The sequence below is a fragment of the Dermacentor andersoni genome, chromosome 4 (genome assembly GCF_023375885.2).
Source record: "Dermacentor andersoni chromosome 4, qqDerAnde1_hic_scaffold, whole genome shotgun sequence".
Classification (NCBI taxonomy): Eukaryota; Metazoa; Arthropoda; class Arachnida; order Ixodida; family Ixodidae; genus Dermacentor; species Dermacentor andersoni.
The window spans coordinates 191,679,883-191,692,465 of NC_092817.1; the positions used below are offsets into that span (position 1 = coordinate 191,679,883).

The window sequence follows — 12,583 nt, forward strand, 5'->3', positions numbered from 1 at the left end:
TCTGCGTCACGATGCAACGTCACATCGTCCACTTCCGGTTGTTTTGGATCCCGCCCCCGCCCGCGCGAAACCTCTCCGCTAGCCGCTTGGCCGTCGACCCCAAGCGAGAGCTATCGAAGCAGCGTGCGTTGCGAGCATTCTGTCGCAGCGCCGAACGTGTCTGGTATTCCGGTAATAACACACTAGCCGAATGTTTCGACCCAACGGTGGAGGCATAAACTTTAGCGTAGACGTACGTGAGCTGCCTGATCGGTCTCCACGGTCCAGCCGCCCGTTGGCGTGGAGCTTAACCAGCCAAACAAAGAGCTAATATTGCTCTAACCAAGTCTAAAACATTTTAAACATTTACAAAAACATCGTGTTAACGCTTACACTCCTGCGAAAAATTTACACCAGCAGCAAAGAATTTATTTTGTTGCTGCTACCGTGTGTGGTTGAGCTCTATGCCACTAGGGGTGCGATTTTGTAGAAATGACTTTTTTCATGCCAATGCCTTGTCGCGTGACGTCACCGATTTTGGAAATTGTGTATACGTAGGCACGACGTTTTCTTGGATCGTCCAGTCAGAAGCTCCCTTCATTGGCCGGATGTTTCTTTCGTATTCTCTTCTCTTTTTCCGGGACTGTATAGTAAACTTGTTTTGTAAAACGGCACTTAATAAAAGCGGACTTCCATGCTGCGTAAAGCAAATTCATTTTGTTACATTACAACGCAAAAGCTGCCGCAGTCCAAAGAAATGCAAACGCAAGTGCTCTATTTTTGAAGTCGTAGCCACATAGTAGTCGGATGTGCATCCAATCCATGCCGTTGAGCGCTCGCAAAATGGCAGCCTTTGTTTACCTGTGAACAGCTGACAGCCCCTTGCGTGCCCGTAATTGCGGCCCCGCCCCCGTCAGATACTGATTGAGGTGAGTAACTATTGCTCGTGTAGTGCTTGCATTGTCGTGTGGTTTTCGCTGCATGTCTGACGTGTGATAATTTCTTCTTTAGGAAGGGCCAAGAAGAATTATCCGTAGCCCCCGAGGTGAAACTTTCCAACATAGTGGATCGAGAACTGTCAAGGCGTTTTCCATAGGGCACCGCCATGACATAACGATAGCTTTGTCAAAGTTATCGCTGCATCGGTAATACTTCCTGCACTGATACGCTCCGAGAAAGAAGCTGCTACAACATTAAATGTGAGTAGTGACTTCACCTTTTTTTACATTAGTGGTATAAAAAGGCAGAAATAAGTCGTAGTGAGCACTTTATGCAGGCGCTTAGCTTGGACAGAATGTTTGCCTCTAAATTTCTTACTGTGCTGCGGGCCGGCTGAAATTCCCAAGTTGACAAAGAGAAAATGGCAGCAAAAGGGCCGCGGGTGTCGAAAGAGCAGGCGGCTATTCTCGTGCAGTTCATCGAGCAGCACCCATACCTGGCGAGAGCTTCTACAGAGTTCTCGCCACGTATGACTGCTGCTCGAAAAAACGAACTGTGGGAGGAGGTGGCGGCGGTGCTTAACGCACAGGGGCCAGCCGTAAAGGTCACCAGCCGTTGGCGCAACCATTGGGCCAAGATGGCCCATAAAGCGAAAAAAAGAAGCGGCCAGGGCCGCGAGCGAGAAGAGGTGAGCTTCTAATGATGCTGACAGTAACGTAGTTTCACGTTGTCGTTGTTGTCGTGTTTGCAGGGCTACTGGAGGTGGCAAAGTTGGTGGCGTGAACGGCCGCGTCCTCGACGTCCTTATGAGGACAGGAGGGGTCCTTGTTTCCCCCCCTGAGTACTTCCCCGATAGCGAGGTGCGTACATTGGATTTAAAAAAAGTGTTGTTTGTGTGACCTGCTGTGACCTCACAAATTTTCAGCATTACATTGTAACACAATATTGCAAAATTTTTAAGCTTTTTTTTTTGTGCAAGTGACAGTATAGGTTATGTACTCTGAGCAGCAACTTGTGTACATGATGCGCATTGCACACACTGCTCGCAATGTCTGAACACTACTCTGATTGCAGGACGAGGCAAGTTCAGAGGAAGCTGCAGGGCCCAGCGGTTCCCGTAGACATCCACCAGCGACAACTGCTTTCGTGGTGTCGGGTCCTGCAGCTGTTGCTGGGCCAAGTGGCCTTACACGTAAGGCAGTGATCTAGCTTTTGTAGTAGCATTGTTGTTTGCAGTTGCTGTATGATCTTGCTATGAAGTAAAGTACGTCACTGTGCTGTTATTACCTTTGTGTCCAACATCCAGCTCTTATTCATGGAGGAGAAATGCAAGACTACAAATGACATGATGTTGTAATAGAGATTCCTTGTGCTTCTTAAGGGTTCAAATTCAAATTCAAATTCTTTTATTTTTCCATGAAAATGGTTACTGCTACCAGCAACTTTCTGTGGCATCTTTTGCTCTAACTACCTGTTTTGTGTATCATTATTGTAGCTATGCAGCTATAATGACATTTCATAGTGACTGGTTAGCACAATCAATCTGTGTAGGTCGGATAACAGTGAATGAGCAGTCTTTGCTTTTGCCTTGCATGAAGAGCCATCGGCTACGCCCCAGGTGCTGCGGCCTACCACCCAGGTGCCGCGGCCTACCACCCAGGTGCCTCAGCCAACCCCGCAGGTGCCTCAGCCAACCCCGCAGGTGCCGCAGCCTACCCCGCAGGTGCCGCAGCCTACCCCCCAGGTGCCGCAGCCTACCCCTCGAGAGCCACGGGCACCCCGTAGACAGCCCAGGCAGCAGGAACTTGATGGTGCTGTGATGACGGCTACTGCCGCATACGTTCGCCAGAGCCAGTTGGAGGAAGCCAGAGTTCAAGAGGACACCCGCTTCCGCCAACAACTGCTGGAGCAAAACCGGCAGGTATGTGCAAGGCCACAGATGTATATTTTTCTGCGTATGAAATTGATGAGCATATGACCTCTCTAAAAATTATATTAATCAGTGAACAAGCATAACGTATACGTGTAGTCCTGTGGTGATATCTTGTACACATTCGCGTGATATACCGTGTAAATAGCTACGCACTTATGTGGCAAAAAGAAAAAAAGTGGCGTTGAATTCAAGGAAGCAGGTATAGCAATGTAACACATCCTAATGGAATGCGACGGCACAAGTTTGATGGGCCAGAAAGATATTTCCAGTGTTTGAATATGCAATGACAAGACAATAGCCTGCAAATGGGGATGAATGCAACACACGAAGGCCTTGTTACTGAGCTTCTGTAATTAAACTAATTACACATCTTTGCTAACAGCACCACGAGGCCCACCTGCAGAGCCTGCGGCAGCACCACGAGGCCCACATGGAGAGCCTGCGGCACCTCGGGGAGGAGGTGGCGGGAATGCGGGAAGTGCAGTCGCAGCGCCTCGAAGCAACGTTACTAGATCCTTTCAGTTGTCAAACTCCCCTTGCGGCGGCCGTCGATACGCGGCCCCTTTTCGTTTCCACTCAACAGGTGGCGCGGCGGCCGCTGTTAGCCCGGCCGTGCTCGGCGCCCTACGCTGCGAAGCGCTGGTGATTGCTTAGCGAGTGGCGTTATTTTTGTTGAAATCGCCAAATATGCACAGCGCGTCATTAATCTATTTGCTGCTTATTTCGTACCCATTCCGAAGTTAAAAAAATGCCACGACTTAGCCAACTGAACAAGGAAAGCACTTGCGCCCAAAGCTGTGACGGACCACTCTTCACTGCGGCCGTCGTTTGCGTCTGCTAGAGCACGGCCGCTTTTTATCCAGCGGCCGTGGCTAGTTACTAGCAACTAAAAGAGAAAGAAATAAGACAAGATCTTTGTTTTTCTCAACGAGTTCAAAAGCTTTTATTACAGGAGCCGCATACGGCTTATGAATTTACCGCGTGGCTTTACAAAAGACGAGCTTTTTTGTTTGCGATGGCTACTTTCTCTCGTGTTTCTAGGCGGCGGTTCGCATCTCTCGCATAGAAATGCATTCGCGTGGCAATGAAAAAGTTCAGTATTTGGCACGTGAACGCGCACATGTGCTCATCGCAACCCAGCCGAGCAAGACTGCACTTATCTAGTTCATCCAGGACTTTCCAAAATAGGTCACCGCAGAGACCTGCCTGATCAAGGGAAAATGATACGGAGTCATTTGCAATTCTTACGAACTGTAGCATCTTCATTGTTGGATGCTTGAGGCTCCCTTCCTTAAAGCTTCGATATGTTGTCAAGTATGCATCGGAACCAACGAGTGGGACAGTTGAGCTGATGTCCTGCAGGCACAATTCACACTCTGTGTGCTTGCTCATTTTGTGTATGACATAGCCACATAAGTAGTATGTCACAGCATCGTCTACACCGCCTCTGAAATAGCTGTGTTCGGTGTCCATTCGCTCAAGAGAGCTTGAAGGACCAGAAGTAATTGCTAGCAGTCTAGCCTCAATCTCATTTCTCAAACTAGCTCTGTTCAAGCGATGGACCGCTCGAGCAGTGTTCAATGCCTCTTCCACGCTGACAAGTACAGCATTTGGTTCGCCTTGTACACTTCCACGTAGTGCTGTTTTGATGGGTGTGTAGAGGCTCAGCAGACGAAATATCTGCGAGAAATTCATGACAGTTGGGTGCGACTCATCTCCTCCAAATGATCGTGCAAGACCAAAATGCCGCTGAAAGAAAAAATATACGCATTAAAGTGGATATGTAAAACATCCATACATTATATATTAAAAGGGAAACAAGGTCATTGTGGTAGGTACCTCCAAGGGGTCTTGGTTGAGCTTGGCAGTGAGCACATAAAGCGCTCCCTTGTTGAACAGATAATTGATAATATCCAGCGTAGACAACAATGTGACGCGTAGGGACTCCGTCGTTAGTTGCGATGCGAATAGCTTTGTACCTTTCTCAACTGCATTTTGCTCAGTCACATTTAAGACTTCTAGAAACTGCTTCATGATCTGGAAAGAAAACGTTTCAACAGTTCACGATAATGAGAAGCAAAACGACGGCATATGTAAGATCAAGCTTAGGCTCCAGGATGAGATTTGGCCACTTGCCTGTATCTCTTTGGAATGACGCCTGATTCCCCTGCATGGAAGCTTGACGTTGAGTGCATCGAAAACATCGTTCAGCATTCTTGTGAATGTCTCAGTCCCTTCAGAGTCTTTCAAGGCGGGGACATTTGCTTCCCTGTACACACGCAATCCAATTGACGTTCCACGGCTAAAGAGCTGTGCAAAAAAGAGAGAAAGAGAGATCGCATTTTTTTTAGTTTACGAACAGAAAGGCAACATACTTGGACAGCAACAAGTTATACCTGTGTAGCCAGCCTGACGCTCATTTTGCGCAGGTTGTCAGGGGAAACATGTGCTTCAGTGAGTTTTGGCACAACACGTACATGCTTCTTTTTTTCTGTTTCGTAAAGGGTCACATAATGCTGAAAGTTGATGCGAAGGTCGCCAGCCTGGAAATAATGAAAAGAAATTGTTAAACTGTTCGGAAAATAAGGAGATTTTTTTCCCTTACCATTCCGTATGTGTGCTTCCTCAGGTGGTTTCGTATGCACTTCACAATATGTGGAACATCACAAATGAAGTAAATATTTTCTGACGGTTCCCAGGGATGCTCAATGAAGTGGCATGTCGCATCCATTTTTCCTGACACTCCAAGCTGGCCCCACATAGATCTGTTGTTGCCAGCCCCATCACTGATCACAGCCAGCACTGACGCATTGTTTTTGTGCAGTTCCAGGATGCTGCTCATTACCAGTTCTGCAAGAACTTTCCCAGGAGCCGCTCCTTTTGTAGCAAAGCTTGCTATTGGCTGCACCCAGTCTTCGAACAGTGGCACAAACATCAGTACCAATGCATGATCAGCAAGGTGGTTTGCATTTGGTGCCATGACTTCACCATAGTCTATAAAGCCATCCATTCTGCATGAGGCCTTATTGAAGGAGACACCTCGCTTCAACTTTATCTCGTCAAGGAGCAATACTCCTAGCCGTGTCAAGTGACTTTTGTTGCTGAAATGGCTTCTGACACTGTTCAATGCAACTTGGTTGAATCCATACTTGCATGGTATTCCTGCTATTATTTGGCGAAGGCGAGCCTTTGATGGCAGTGGTAGCAGCTGCATATCACCAAGTAAAGTGTAGGCCTTCGGGCTTGAGATTTGCAGTAACAAACATGTCATAAGCCATTCATCATCATATCGCCTCCCATTTTTTGACTTGGCTTTTGCAGCCATGAAAGCTGTTTTAAAAGCTAGTTGCTGCCTGGCCGGAAGAATATGAAGAGAGCAGTCAATTGTCTCTTCTGTAATTGCACTAAGCTTCCTCTTCATCAGAACGACTTCTTCCTTCAGTTTTTCTCGCCTTGAGGTTGCACGAATTGCTTTGCGACGCAGTAACTTCAAGCGAGCAGCCTGCTTTTTCTTGCTATCTTTTTGCTGTTTCGTCCGCTGCAAGAAAAGCTTCTCGAGAGTCCGGCACTGAGCACATGTAGCATTGACACTCAATACCGTGCATGTGTTGCGCCTCCACGTTTCACCCTGCTTTGTTGCCACCACTGACGAAGAGATTTTTGGGTACTTCTTTGCGGGACAGCCCTTACACAGCTTCAGCTGTTCCACATATAGCACGAGGCATGTGAAGTCTTCCATACACTTGAACTCAGTGGTCTGCTTCCCGGCATACACACTGCGTGGCACAACTCGACCATCTGCGCTGACAATTAAATTAAGGCTGTCTGACAACACCACAGACATTTCTACATGCGGGATATTCTTTCTTATCCCGAGCTTGTACAAAACGACCGTTGCCTTAACAACGTCAAGGGACCAACCTCGAATTTTTCGTCCCTCTTTCGCCATGCGACTGAGCACATGAAACACATTCTCCGCCGGCATGCTGTCATCGGTAGGCAAGCTCGCTTCGTCGTCGGCAGCTCTGACAGCAGCATCCACACACTCACCTTGTTTCTTATGCCGCTTTTGTTGAGCTGGTGATCGTCTGGGAGCTGGTGCTCTGCGCTTCCGTGTGGGTTTCGAGAGGTAACTTGGGCAGTTCGGAAACAGGCGAGGCACGACGTCATCTTTCAGCGTACATTTGTCGCGCGGTATGACCACAATATCACCACAAATGTTGTGTTCGAAGACCTTCAAAATCTCATCATTGATGAAGTGGAGGTCGCAGACGGAACACGAGCTTGAAAGCTTCTTGTCCAGCCGTGGTATAGCGCGCTCCCACTGTTGAAGGCGCTCAGCATTGCGGGGTGCCTTGAAAAAATGTCTCGTCCACGGATCGCGTGGAGTCGTAGCCGCTCTTACAGCCTGGAACGAAGCAGCGTGGCATAGTGCATACGATTGGCAGCGCGATGCACAAAACATTAAATACCGCGAGTGCGAGCGCAAACGTGAGCAAACGACAACTACACACAGCGGCCAACTGCGCACAACGTGCTGCTACGCTGCGCCTTGCCGGGCTAACTCCGTCGTGCACGCCCTCTCGCGGCGCGCAACGGAAAGGGGCCAGGCGCCGCTCAGCAGTTTGAGAACTGAAAGAATTTAAGAGCGTTGCCTCGAAGTGCAGCGGCAACGCCTCGAAGTGGCGCGTCGGTCGCACGAGACCAACGAGCGCCTGCTTCAGCTGCTGCTGGCTGCACTGGGGCATGGTGGCAGCCAAGCCTCTCCCCCCTCTCAGGCCCCACATAATTAAAGGATGCAAAGGTAGCATAGGCAAGGAATTTGTTACTTATCTAAAAATTTGCTGATGTATTAATGATATGAAGGGCAAATATTGCTAGGTTGCAAATAAATAATTGCTGAAGTCACCCTTTAATGCAACCATAAGTAGCATAGCCGTTGCAGCATGAATTTTTTCTTCAAGCTTTACTTCAGCCATAAGAGCGTGCACACCATCAGGCTCACCTGCAGAAGTGCCTGTAGGCCTGGTGTGTGCGGGCATTCCGACTGTGGCGCTGCAATTTTGAGGTGCCTAGTTATTGTCATGTCAATTTAAGCACGACGCCACACTGCAAGTGTTCTACAATTTAATCCTTGTCATCGAATGGTGAAATTTTCAGGCCTTAGTATAATGTCGAAAGCAACCTGTCAATATACACAGCAAAAAAGAAAAAAGTTATGAAAATTCCTTGCCTATGCTCCTTCTTTTCATTTGTAATGTTTATTTTTTGTTTGTTGCATATTTGTTTGTGTCACTACCTACTGAGCCGGAATGTCTCTTTTCTTGCACATCTGTCTCATTATCAAACATATTGTTGTCATTCAGTAATCTTTCAGGTTGTGATACATTGCATTTTAGCCCTTGTGGTGCAATTTGTGTGTAATATTTATGCAGTTTGTCTTACTGAATATCATAATATGGCGCTATGGCTCTTTCAGTTTCAGAGCGCCACAACAGCATGTTCCTTTCACATGTAGTGATGTACCTATACATTTCGCTGTGATAAATATTCGGTTGGCGTGTGATTTAAGCACCTGCTCATTTCTGTTTCTGGTGCAGTTTAAGCCAGTTGTTATTACTGTGTACTTGTGCAGTGTACAACAGTTTTCTTAAACGATGCATGCCGTTACCTGTGATATATTATGATGCAAGAACAACGTGATCCAATATTTATTCCAACGTGTCTGTGATATGTTGCATAATGTCTCTACTACTGAGTACTCATGATTCTCACACTTCTTCAATGTAGAGACGGTCGCATGTGATGTGTGCATAAACAAGTGTATGTTGAAGGCTGAAATACAGAAAGGTGCAGTTTTCCTCTAGTGCTTTTATTTACACATCGCAACCACATTTCTAGTGCTAGCTTGCACTGTACAAATATTACTGTTTAACATTGCTGAGTTCTGCTATATACAAGTGAGGTCACTTTGTTGAAATCTATCAACTGCTCGTGCGTGCACACACTTCGCGGAAGCCACAGCGTTTGACATGTCGGATGACCAGTTGGACGGCATTTTCGTCACTCGAAAGGAACTTTGCCGTTGCTGCGAGACAAAATGGTGGAGGACCCAGAAGCTGCGCGTGCAACAGCACGTTCCATGGAGCGGAAGGTGTGACGTGCACTGTACATCTTGGCTTCTGTGAGCTTCTCTGTGCTAGTAGAAAGTGAGGAGACAGGCGCTTACGTCCATCAATGCGTAAGGGGATACGAGTAAGAATCAGGCTACATGCATCTAGATGACGACAGCAGCAACAAGCAAATTGTGGCAGACACTTTGAATATGCACTTATTTTTAGCTTGCTTTCAATCTCGCATGTCACCTCTAACGATACTGTTTTACTTACTATAAGTGCAGGCTTTACATAACCCTTCACTACACAACTTTTATGTACCCACCGTGGTTGCTCAGTGGCTATGGTGTTAGGCTGCTGAGCACGAGGGATCGAATCCCGGCCACGGCGGCCGCATTTCGATGGGGGCGAAATGCGAAAACACCCGTGTACTTAGATTTAGGTGCACGTCAAAGAACCCCAGGTGGTCGAAATTTCCGGAGCCCTCCACTACAGCGTGCCTCATAATCGGAAAGTGGTTTTGGCACGTAAAACCCCATAATTTAACAACTTTTACATTTCTCAACAAATCATGAATGCTTTGCATTACGCAGACATCAACTGCAATTTCACAGCATGAAATGCACAATGCAATTACTTAAAACTGTGTGCATGCACCTAGCGATGCTGACGCTGCTGTTGACGTCGCAGCTGCCGCCGCACGCTCCTCATATAACGCATGTGCTGCGCACGGGTTGTGCCAAACATGCCAATGACATTGTCGCGAACAGCCCGCCCTCTCAAGTAGTGCATTCTAGAGCCCGTGTTACGGGGCAGACTGTGTGGCATGGGGTCGCCGTTATTGTCAAGCTCACTACTACTACTGCCGCTGCTGCTGTCGTCATCACTGTCATCGCCTGACTCGTCGCCTTCAGAAAGGCGAAGGTTGTGCAACACAGCACATGCCGCGACAACGTTGGCTGCACGTTCCGGCTCGTAGAGGAGGGTGCGATATCGCTGAAGACAGCGGAAACGGCTCTTTAAGAGCCCAATGCACCTCTCCACTACGGAACGCATGGCGGCATGTGCTGTGTTGTACTGCCCCTCGGCTGTGTGCACTGGAGGATGGCCAGGAACCGGGGTCAGGAGCCACGGCTCCAAGGGGTAGCCACTGTCACCTGCACAAAGATGGAAATAGTACATTGAGTACTCCGCTGACGAGAGGCAAGTTGTCAACTAAGGAAAGCTACAGCATCATTCAACAAAGGTAGACTTCAGGGTTGCAAGTCCCAAGTAAAAGCATGAGTTGAGCATGTCCATACCCGACACAAACTCTTAGCCAATTTACAAGTGCACTACTCGGTGCCTGCCACAAACAAGAAATCAACACTTGTTGGCGCTATCAATGACAGTAGTAGCAGTAATGCGTGTTCATTTCTTCTGCTTCTGGCAGTCACTGGGTGCAGAAAGCACTAATACGTGTTGCTTTCGTCAGCTCCTCGCAGACACATAATGTGCTTGTAACTTAACACTTCGAACATTGCCAATGGTGGCAGTCAATGCCTTAATTTTCCTTTTTTAACTCCGGAATTACTCATGTTCTTGTGGTTTGGTTAAAAGTTTGGGTTGGAGCGGACACGGCGTTCTGCGCTGCTGAAGCGTGACTGCGCCAAAAAAAATGTTTTTTTCTCACCGAGGAGGTATTCCCCGGCATTCACGATGCGCCCCGCTTGGAACCGCCGGCGCAACCATGTCGTCCGCCAGACAAAAGCGTCGTGGTCCGACCCCGGTCGCATAGGGTCCAAGGCCAAGATTTTCATGTCCGCGTCGCAGATCTGAGGTAAAACGTAAACCAGAGAAAGTGCCCGTTGGCAAGAGCAACGTAACTTTCAAAAAGGATCACAGGAAACGTGAGTTTTACTTGCGAACATGCAGTTGAGGGCATAGTATCCCTTGCGGCACATGAACACAGCCTTGCGCTCACCCTTGGGTGCGATAATGGCTATGAGGCTGCCGCCTACGCATCCGATGACGCCGGGGATAACGCCGCGCCGAAGGAAACCCTCCTTCACGGCTGCCTTTTCCTCGGCTGTCTTTGAAAAATGGACCCACTTGTTGCGGGCCCCTGCGTTCACGACAGCCTCTGCCACACGTCGCACGCACTCGCTCACCGTCGACTGCGACACACGGATCGTCTCCTCACTCCCAACGGACGCTTGGAAGCTCCCGGTAGCAAAGAAGCGCAGCGCACACAACACTTTCCGCTCCACCGACAGTCCCGTCGCTCGCTCAGCTTCTAGTTCCCCCGCCAGTTCCTCGCACAACAACCGCACCGTTCCCTTCGAGAGGCGAAAACGCCGTCGAAAATGGTCATCCGGCATGTCAAACGCGTCGTCTGGCTCTCCCTGTTCACGTCGTCGACGGCGAAGAGCCACGGCCATAGCGATCAGAGGGGCGGCCATTTTTTTTATGCCTTCGGAAACGACCCTGCCTCTGGCCATGCCGAAAATCTGTGCATTTTGCTCCGCATAATGAGTGCGTCAACGTCACGATGACGATTACAGTTTTTGCGGGTTCCTGACGTCGCGTGATTGACAGACAAAATGGGCGCGGCCCGGTCATTTTCGACCAATGGCTGCTCAGTGATGGCGGCAAAAGGCATGGAAAAAGTAATAGAATTCCTACAAAATCGCACCCCAGGTGGCTGCACCGTGCAGACCACTCACATTTGCGCTTCTGTTCGTTCTGTGAAACGACACACAAGGCGACACGGCCAGGCCTTGTGCCCTTGCGCTTGGGTTTACCCTAATACCGGAATCGCGAAACGCTATTGCATTAGTAATCTTCTGGTGTAAAGTGACGGCCACAATCGCACAAATCCTGGCGCCGATCGGGTAGCGGCAACCCGATGCGCTGCAGCCAGTCCGCTCGTCTACTGGCTTGCAGAGGGACTCGATGTCGCAGCTTGACATATTGCCAGTCGCTACGTTTACAGTTCACAACGCAACAAACTCGAATCATAGCGCTCGCGAAGAACAGACCGACACTGACGGCGGAGCTCTCATCAAAGACTGAGCACGTTGTAACACAAGCAGACGACGCTTGCTGTGTGCCGGAAGCGCTGAAGTGCAGTGAGAAATTGTTCGTGTGCACTCTCTTTCAGTTACTTTCTTTTTATAGAAACAAATTAACTAACATTCCAATTATTACGAACATCATTTGTTCACCATAAAGGCGGAAAAATTATAGATGACGCGCCCTGGTCAGCCAATCGGATAGCTCGCCCCACTGACGTCATATTGGTGATTTCCGTCATATGGGTAGGGGCGGCTTAAAATTCCGCCGAGCAATGTGCTGCGATCGGCAGCGATGTGCCTTTTTAAAACCTTATAATGAATTACACGCTTTACGCGGAGCACTTAGATGCGTCAATTAATGCTCAGAAGGACCTATTCTAACGACTCAGTACGTTTGTAGAAAATAGTCAAAATCGTTTCAGGGTCCCTTTAAGGGAACACGGCTGAGCGCTTTGGAGAAGGGGTGCATAAAGAAGGGGAAGGTCGAGGTGGTCGTAGAGCCCTTTGCTGTCAGCGGGAGACAGGCGACGCATTTACGAGTGTCGTAACGGCCCCCTGTT

General features: G+C 48.6%; 1 pseudogene; it reads right to left on the bottom strand.

Moving 5' to 3' along the window:
• Positions 1-3,788: 3,788 nt before the first annotated feature.
• LOC129384729 (uncharacterized) lies at positions 3,789-7,347 on the bottom strand (annotated as a pseudogene).
• Between the last annotated feature and the right edge of the window lie 5,236 nt (positions 7,348-12,583).